The 10,068-nt window shown below is 35.8% G+C and overlaps 1 non-coding gene across 1 annotated transcript; it reads left to right on the forward strand.

Moving 5' to 3' along the window:
- Positions 1 to 293: 293 nt before the first annotated feature.
- Positions 294 to 369, forward strand: TRNAA-UGC (transfer RNA alanine (anticodon UGC)). Its single transcript has one exon. It is a non-coding gene; the product is annotated as a tRNA-Ala (tRNA).
- The last annotated feature ends 9,699 nt before the right edge of the window (positions 370 to 10,068 follow it).

Raw genomic sequence — 10,068 nt, forward strand, 5'->3', positions numbered from 1 at the left:
TTCATGGAACCTCTACCTCAGGCACTAAAAATAACTGGGTTGCAAGCATTGGCCATAGATGGGGGTTGCTAGATGGATCCTGGTTGGAGCACATGTGAGAGTCTGTTTCTTTATCTTCCTTCCTCTCACTTATAATATATATATATATATATATATATATATATATATATATATTCAATGTTAAGTTAAATTAAATTAATCATTTAATTATATAATTAAATATTAAATAAATATAGTCTTATTATGTTTACCATTAAGTCAAAGCAGATGGTGGCATTTAAAAAGGCTAATAGGCCCTGGCCGGTTGGCTCAGTGGTAGAGCGTCGGCCTTGCGTGCGGAGGACCTGGGTTCAATTCCCGGCCAGGGCACACAGGAGAAGCGTCCATTTGCTTCTCCACCCCTCCGCCGCGCTTTCCTCTCTGTCTCTCTCTTCCCCTCCCGCAGCCGAGGCTCCATTGGAGCAAAGATGGCCCGAGCGCTGGGGATGGCTCTGTGGCCTCTGCCCCAGGCGCTAGAGTGGCTCTGGTCGCAACATGGCGACGCCCAGGATGGGCAGAGCATCGCCCCCTGGTGGGCAGAGCGTCGCCCCATGGTGGGCATGCCGGGTGGATCCCGGTCGGGCGCATGCGGGTGTCTGTCTGACTGTCTCTCCCTGTTTCCAGCTTCAGAAAAATGGAAAAGAAAAATAAATAAATAAAAAATAAATAAATAAAAAGGCTAATAAAAATTACTTTTTTAGATACTAATTCCTTTAAATATACATAAACAAATAAATGTACATCATATTTCTAGGGATAATTTATAAGTTTATATAAATTATTTATTATCAATAACCATTATAAAAATATTAAAGTTTTAAAAGATTACCTTATCTAAATGTAAAATTCATGTTTTAAATAGAAATGTGTCTAGCCACCTATTAACAAGTGTTGATCATCCAAGGTAATAATTTAGGTGTTATCTACTGAAAATACTTTATCTGTTGGAAGATTCAGAATATACGGAATAAATTAGCTATTTCTTTAGCACCTCTTAGTCACCCCCTATCTCTGTGATGCATATAAGTTCATAAGATATTTTGTGATTAAAGAAAAAAATACTGATTTAGAAATATGGAAATATATACATACTTTTAACACATTTTTCCATCTGGGAGACTTTTAATTTTCACAGAGCAACAAAGTAAGCCGAAGTTTACATAGCACTTGAAGAATCTCCCTGACAGTGAATATTTGGCATTGCATAAACCTCCAACTAAACATGCAAAAGTCATGTCTTAATACCTCAAACCATAACATTTTTTTTTATGACAACAGCTTTGCCTCAATTTTAAAACATCATCATATGTATTCTGAGCAATGTCAGATCTGTACCCTGTTGGTGAATCTAGTTTTCATCTTAAAATTTAAATAATGTATTTATTTTGAATCGCTTTTCAAATGTGACAAAGGCCATTTTAAAGGGAAGAATGAAAGGAAAAAGGACAGCACTAGCATTTTGGATTAATAGTTGAAAAAGTATTCTTGTGATTATAGTAACTATACTTACACACATATATGTGTACATGCTCTAACACTTTTAATATTACTAAATACATGGATACTAGTCATTGATAAACTGCATATTACTTATTGATTCTACACTTTAACTGTGATACTGTTTAACAAGTTAAAATTTGGCCAAGAATAGAAAATAATCTATTTCTGCTTTGGCATTACTTTTAAAATTGATTATTTTAATAAATTTATGAAATAAGAAGCATATGTGATTTACTAAGACCTACCTGGTGTGTTGTTATAAATTCTTGAAATCTAGACTCTTGTAAATACATTCAAATTTTGTTTTCTCTCTTGAGCGATCCTTTTATCAGACTAACATATAAAATGTGATTGGACCTTTCAGAAAATACTTTAATCTCCAAGTCTTATTGGACTCATGCACACTCGAACCTGGAGTGTTTCCAAGTATGACAGAATTATTTGTTTGAGTAAATACCAGAGTGCGTAGAAGTCCCGGGTTCGATTCCTGGCCAGGGCACACAGGAGAAGCGCCCATCTGCTTCTCCACCCCTCCCCCTCTCCTTCCTCTCTGTCTCTCTCTTCTCCTCCCGCAGCCGAGGCTCCACTGGAGCAAAGATGGCCCAGGCGCTGGGGATGGCTCCTTGGCCTCTGCCCCAGGCGCTAGAGTGGCTCTGGTGGCCACAGAGTGATGCCCTGGAGGAGCAGAGCGTCGCCCCCTGGTGGGCGTGCCGGGTGGATCCCGGTCAGGCGCATGCGGGAGTCTGACTGTCTCTCCCTGTTTCCGGCTTCAGAAAAATACAGAAAAACAAAAAAACAAAACCAGAGTGCGTCTAACTGTGAAGATTGAAGAAAATACAAGTATCAGTTTCACTTAAAGAAAAAGTCATGGTTTTAAATCTTTAAGGAACTATTCATATATTCATATATATCACAAAAATAGCAAAGTTTAAGATGGTATACTATACTTGTTCAGTGCAAATTCTGGTGTCAAAACTTAGGCTAGAAATTTAATTGCTATGCATCTTGGTTTTCTCATCTTTAAACTAAGAATGATAAAAATAGCTTTTCAAAAGTTTTTAGATTTCATACCTCTAGGCTAAATTTGTTAATAAATGTCAAGTATTTAGAATCATGTGCTTAATCAGTATTACTTATAAAGATGATGATGATTGTGATGATGAAACAATGACAATGAGACCTTAGGTTGAGTACCCACAAAAAGCAGATCCAATGACAGGCTTGACTGCAAGTAGATTCCTGGGAGGAAGGTGATCTTAGAAAGAATTACAATGAAATGGGGAAAGTAAGACCTATAGGAGAAATAAAATAATAAGAGTGTATTATGACTGGATTATTACTGATAGCAGCTGGAACCCAATCTTGCTGGGACTCATGCCATGTGGCACCTGTCTTAGAATCATCCACTGGGGTATGGAAGTGAGGAGGGACGGAAAGAAAAGAAAAGGCTGGGTAGTTATTTGCTGACATCACAATCCCTTTGGCTTAAAGGTGCCTTTAGAGGTGTTTATAAGGTTTCTTATTGATGAGCTATTAGGAAATTTTTTGAAAGAGCCATAGATTTAGAATTAAACATATGGGTTTAACTCCTCTTTTAATTTTAGATGAATAAAATTAGGTTACTTTAATTTTACTTACTTATTTGTAGATAATTTCTATGCTTGCAAATAATTGTTTATTTTCTTTACATAAATAGCATGTATATATTGCTTAAAATTATACATATATAAACATATATAAATTATATAACATATGCTGTATACCCACTGCGACATAATAAACTTTATATGAAAAATTACTAAGGTTATTGTATATGAGAAAAAGAAAGAGAATGATGAAGAATGGAAAGTCAATGTAGAGATCAGGAGACTGAAAAACGTAATTAGGGAGGAACACCAGGGGCTTTAAATCATTGCTATTTTTTTACTTCTCAAACTCTCTGATGGGAACATGAATGAGTATCTTAATGCTATTTAGACATTATTTATGTACCTTTTTTAGGGAGATGTTTCTCAAAAAAAGGAAAGAAAGAAGGAAAGAAAGAAAGAAAGAAAGAAAGATGCTTGTAAACTGCCTTTACCAAATAAGTATTGTATTAAGAATTATTAGTGAAACTTCTTTTTTTTTTTTTTTAGATTTTTTTATTTATTCATTATAGAGAGGGGAGAGAGAGAGAGAGAGAAGGGAGGAGGATCAGGAAGCATCAACTCCCATATGTGCCTTGACCAGGCAAGCCCAGGGTTTTGAACCGGCAACCTCAGAGTTTCCAGGTTGACACTTTATCCACTGCGCCACCACAGGTCAGGCCATGTGAAACTTCTTATACTGCTGAAAGTTTCTCTGGGAAATGTTCTCTGAATTTGAAGAGTTATGTGTACCTTTGCTTTTTTTCTTTCTTTTTTTTTTTAAATTTGCTGACTAGATGGTTGAAAATGAAAGATACTTGTTCAGTAAAAGCTAAACTATTAGTAGTTGGATTAAATTCTTCACATATAATTTCTGATTAATACAGAAAGTAATATTTTATACATGTATCTTTAGAAAAAGGTTATAAGTATTTTTAATGCATATTGAATGACATAGAGTAAAATTTTTTATCTATTTCTTATCTGTTACAGAGAAATTCTTACTACAGGATTATACCAGAACAAAATATTACTGTAAAGTTAATTTATTATTAACTTTGTTTTCAATAGCCAACATCATCAAAATGTCTAACATATATAAGCTGTATCTAATCTAAGCCTGAAAGGAAAATAAATTTCTGACTAAAACTATTAGATCTTAACATAGGGCTCATTAGCAATATCAAAATGTATCATTACCACATACTTTTAAAACAAGGATCACTGATTATTATTATTTACTTCTAGTGTTTGAAATAAAATGCTCTACTTTTGAAGAATTTATTTTGAAAGATAATTTTTTTCCAGTATGTAATAAATAATATTAAATTAGCTGACCCATCAGGATGTTAGCTTTTCAATACTGGGAAACATAAAAACATTATAAAACTAAACTTGAATGTTCATGATTATAACTTAAGAAAAGTACAGTCATGATAGTTTCACTGTACCAAGAATAAATCTTCCTCTGCATGATGACTTGAAGGAATCCAGTTTTTTTTTAGCCTCAGAAGGGTCCTATAATATGTTAGTAAACTTATATTCTATGGGGACCACTGCATTGCCATAGGTTAACCTAGCATACTTTAGTCTTGAAGGATTTATTACATTTTGGTCTACTGATCTAAAAGCCAGCAAGAGGACAGATGTGCTAGTAATTGGGCCTTTTAGAAATATTTGACATAATCATGCAGTGGAGTGGAACAAATTTTATTTTTTCAGAACACAGTTCTAGCTCTGAAAAGATGCAGTTTATAATAAAATCATGTTATCCTAAACTCTAATCTGCACATATAAAAATATCATCTCATATCCCTCTCTCAGCTTCAGATGGTTCCACTAAAGTTCTTTCACAAGTACAGTACTGGATGTTGTGTTAGCCACTGGACTTCGAGCTGATCTGCCAGTAATCTCTCAAACCCTGGTTACCTCTTCCTTCATTCTTTACCTTTCTTTCCATATTCCTCTCTTTCCATCACTTATACCTGGATGCTTGAGTCATTCTCTGAGCCAATAAAAAAAGCCTCCAAAGAGCAAAAATAAAATAAACATAAAAGCCAGTGTACTCTTCAGTTTGTGTTTCATTTCGTGAACCCATTCATTGTTACTAATTGCTAGCTCTTGATAATTTAATGTTTGCTTTTCTTTGTGTGGAATGAGTAAAGAGATCTTATAGCTAAGTCACAGGCTCCCACTGGTATTTCCAGTAGTACAAAACTTAATATAGACATGAAGAAATTCTAGGCAGAGGAAAATGCAAGAATTAATACTTTGAGGCAGGAAGGAAGTAATTACAGTTTGAGGAAAAGACCAAAGGCAGAGTAGCCATGCAAGCCATGATAAAAAATTTAAACTTTCATCTAACTGCTAAGGGAAGACAATGAAGCATCTCAAGCAGGGGAATCATGCTTTGATTTATAGTTCTAAAAGATCATTCAGATTGCAGTGGAAGAATGAATTGTAAAGGCAAAAGTAAAAATAAAAAAATCATTTGGAAACCATTGCAGTAATCTAGGCAAGACATACATTTTTGAGATATAATTTGCAAAATTCAATGGTGGGATGACTATGGAAGGAAGTGAAAATGGGATAATTAAAGATGACCAATACTTTTCACTTGTGCCGCAGAGTGGTACCATTACTGAATGAAGGAGCTTGAGTAACAACACGTTTGAAATTAGAGTGAGCACTAAAGAGTTTCATTTGGGAATATCATTTGTGAGATGGCATCATCACATTAAATGTTCAAGCCTTTTCAATATTAAACCGAAACAACATAAAGATCTGTCTCAATCTTGCTGGGTCTCTAACCTTTTCTTGGCTTTCTTTGTCAAGCTTCTTGAAAAAAATTCTCTCACCTCATTTTTTCTTCAATCTTTTATACTTTGACCTCTAATAGCACTATGTACTCTGAGGATACTCTTGCTATTCTTGCTGTAGAATATTAGTGCACAATTTATGGTTCCTGAAAGAGCAATATCAGTATCATCTGGAACCTTGTCAAAAAATTCTCAGGCTCCCTTAACTCTATATCTGATTCTGAATCAAAATGGACCCAGGAATTTCTCTTTTCATAAACCCTCTCAAATCATTCTGAGGTGCAGCAAAGTTTGCATAAACAGTACTGTGGAAGGATCATAGAGCTCCCCTTTAAGTCCAAGGCAGTCATTCCCCCAACCTCTGGGAGTTTGGCAGCAGAAAACTCTTAAGTAAACCCCTCTTAATAGGAGTGATTACCCTCCCAAATGCAGCTAAGAGCCATCTGGCCCCAAAACCACCCAAATATGTGCAATTTTTATTTGTCAATCATACCTCAAGATTAAAAAAAATGTCTTTCCTACCCATGGAATTTTTTTTTAAATGCCAAGTTTTTATACCAGTTGAAAACTCCAGACATATATACCAATTGTTTATTTTACCTAGACGGCTTTCTGTTTTCTACTTTAATTAAACAACAAAGATTTAGTAAGGTGATGATTATTCCACAAATATTTATTAAGTACTGACTGTGTTCCTGGAAATATTCTGAAGACTTACAGTGTTTTACAGTGTATTGCTCATGCAATACAAATCCCTGATATACAGAGTTTATATTCAAGTGAGAGCCCACAGACAAGGAACACTAAACCTAATAAATAAATGTGTATGACAGTAAACTGGTAGGTCTAACAAAACAGCTGATCAGAAGAGATTGTGCAGTACCAGAGGTTACAAGGATGAAATTTTTTAAATGGTGGTTTGGGTAGGCATTCTGAGAAAGTCATCATTGAGCAAATATATAGTGGAGATATGGGAATTTGCCATGCAGCTCTCTAATAGAATACAGGGGGTCCTTGGGTTAGTACAGCCTCGACATACGATGTTTTGAGTTTATGACACTCACTCCCATGTATACTTAAAAAAATTGGACGTGAGTGTTCTGGCTTATGCTGTTAGAGTCTTACAGGTAGAATCATCTCCAGCATCTCCTGAATGTTCCTTAAGCAATCCTGATTCACCTGACCCAGTATCTCCAGCACCTTCTGCAGGTTCTCCTGCCTCTGCAGCTTCCTCCTCCCAATAGGTCACTCTCTCCCACCTTGCAATGCCCCTTCTAGTGTGCAAGCCAACCACAGGAATAAAGGTAAGGAATTTTTTTGCACTCATTTTTTCTGTTACTATAGTACAGTGTATAGTACAGTATATTTATGTCATTTTCCTTTTTCTGTGGTTTAGTTGTGTTTTTATGTTCTAGATTATGATTTTACCACTGTGTTAGGATAGATAAGTGACTTAGGCTAGGGTGTGTTTTGACTTACACCCAAATTTGGGTTACATCACTTTCAGAGAAACAGAACCGTGTCATAACCCGAGGATCTCCTGTAGTCTTTCAGTTGAGAAACTAAACTGTTTAAGGGCCCTAAGATAAGAATGCACCTGATTGGTATGAGGAGCAGCAAAAAGGCATTGTGGCCAGGTAAAGTGAGCAAATAGAGAAGTAGAAGATGATGCGTCGTAGAGCTGTCATGGAACAGTTTATAGAGATGACTTTGTGCCATTGAAAGAAGTTCAGTTTTGGGATAAAATTGGGGCTATTGAAAGATTTTAGTATACGATAGAAATAATTTAACTTACTTTTTGAAAGGATTTCTTTAGATACTGTTTTGAAAATTGGCTATCTGGGGAAGCAGGGCAGAGCAGGGACCCAGTCAGGCAGCTGACACAGTCATCCATAGGAGGTGGTCATAATGGAAGTAATGAGCGAGCCTAGATATATACTGCTCACAAAAATTAGGCGATATTTTATTGCTTTATATTCATTTTGAAATATCCCCTAATTTTTGTGAGCTGTATATTTTCAATATAGAGCTAACACGACTTGCTGGAGTACTAGATTTAGAGAAGGCATGAGGCAAAGATGACTCCAAAATTTACTACCCAAATACCTGGAGAAATAGCGCTCCCATGAGGTAGGAAAGACTGGGTAGAGCAAATAATGGCAAAATGATCCCGAGTGCATTTTGTTATATTGACTTTGAGATAGCTACTAGAAGGTGTTGAGGAGATTGTTGGATATAAGACTGGAAATAAAAAGAACTATCTAGACTAATGATAAAACTTAAGAAGTCATTGCTATACACATAATATATATTTTTTAAATATGGGATTGGTTGAAATTATATATTAAGAAAATGAGTTAAGTCAACAAGAGAAATATATGAGCTAGGATACCTCAATATTAAAAGTCATGAAAACAAAACAACAACAAAAAGGAAGACTGAGTCAATACATTGAGAAGAAATAGCCCAGGAGGTAGAAAGGAAACAAAGTTTTGTGACATAGTAGCCAAATTAAAAAAAAAAAATGTTTGTTATGTAAGAGAAACTAATTGTGGCAAATTGGGCTTCTCTATGAAAGAAGATGACTTTTACTATTATATACTTTTCTATTGCTATATAACAACACTTCTTGATCTTTTGAATCTCATAGCACACATAAACTAATTACTAAAATTCTGTGGCACAACAAAAAGTTTTTTGCTGACCTGACTAAAAAAAGCCTAATTTTGAGTCATTCACATCAGACAGCTATTGTTGTGTTGGCTGTTGTCAGTTTTTAAATTTGAAAGTCTGAGTAAAAGGGTCAGTGCCCCTGACTAAATAGGTATTGCATGTGTTAAAAATTCTTGTGGCCCATTGGTTAAAAATCACTGCTAAATAACAAACTACCACAAACTTACTGTGAAATAATTTATCTTCCTGTTTCTGAGGGTCAGGAATCCAGTATGTCTTAATGGGGTTTTCTGTTCAAGATCTCACAGGGCTCAAATCAAGGAGTTAGCTGGCTGCATTCTCATCAGGAGATGGAGGGAGAATCTTACAAGTTAACTCAGATTGTCTGCAGAATCAAAACTGTGAAAATATATTTGTTATTTCAGTTTTTAAAGCATAGTACTTATTGAGTTTCTAACAATGTGTCAGGCTACTAGATGATATGGAAAATGGAATGATCAACTACATTGAGATATTTTTTTCAGGGAATACATAATATTATAGGTTAGATAAAATCTACGCATGAACTACTGTAGAGGTTATTCTAAGAAATACATGTTCATTTTAACTTGAGACATGGCTGTAGATATGAAACAGAATGTTTTTTTTTTTTTTTTTACAGAGACAGAGAGAGTCAGAGAGAGGGATAGATAGGGACAGACAGACAGGAACGAAGAAAGATGAGCAGCATCAATCATCAGTTTTTTGTTGTGACACCTTAGTTTTTCATTGATTGCTTTCTCATGTGCCTTGACCATGAGGGTACAGCAGACCGAGTAACCCCTTGCTCAAGCCAGCGACCTTGGGTCCAAACTGGTGAGCTTTGCTCAAACCAGATGAGCCTGCACTTAATCTGGCGACCTTGGGGTTTCGAACCTGGGTCCTCCGCGTCCCAGTCCGATGCTCTATCCACTGCACCACTGCCTGGTCAGGCCAGAATGTAATTTTTAACTTGATATTAGATGACAGTGGGATTTAACTCTGTGTAAAGCAAACAGGCAGTTTCTCTTCACAGAGCATTATCACAGTTTGCCTGGACTACAGACATACCTGTAGCTATGACTGGAAATTAGAAGTAAAATCCAGGTTTTGTGGAGCCATAGTCTTATGCAGTTTCAGGAGCCATTTTTTAAAAAAAGAATGCAATATCACAAATAAAAAACGCCTTTGGCCATTTAACTGCCATCCACGATGAAAGGGAGTGGAATGGGGGGGAGGAGTCAGAGTGGGAAATACAACTGTCTCCACTGATCGTTATTAGATTATTTTAATTTTGCTAATTTTCAAATAACGTGACCATGTAAACACAAAACTGTGTTCCTTCCATAGAAAAGACCCATGCTGAGGGGCCCTGAAGCCAAGTTTCATTCGAT

Source organism: Saccopteryx bilineata, chromosome 7 (assembly GCF_036850765.1).
Source record: "Saccopteryx bilineata isolate mSacBil1 chromosome 7, mSacBil1_pri_phased_curated, whole genome shotgun sequence".
NCBI lineage: Eukaryota > Metazoa > Chordata > Mammalia > Chiroptera > Emballonuridae > Saccopteryx > Saccopteryx bilineata.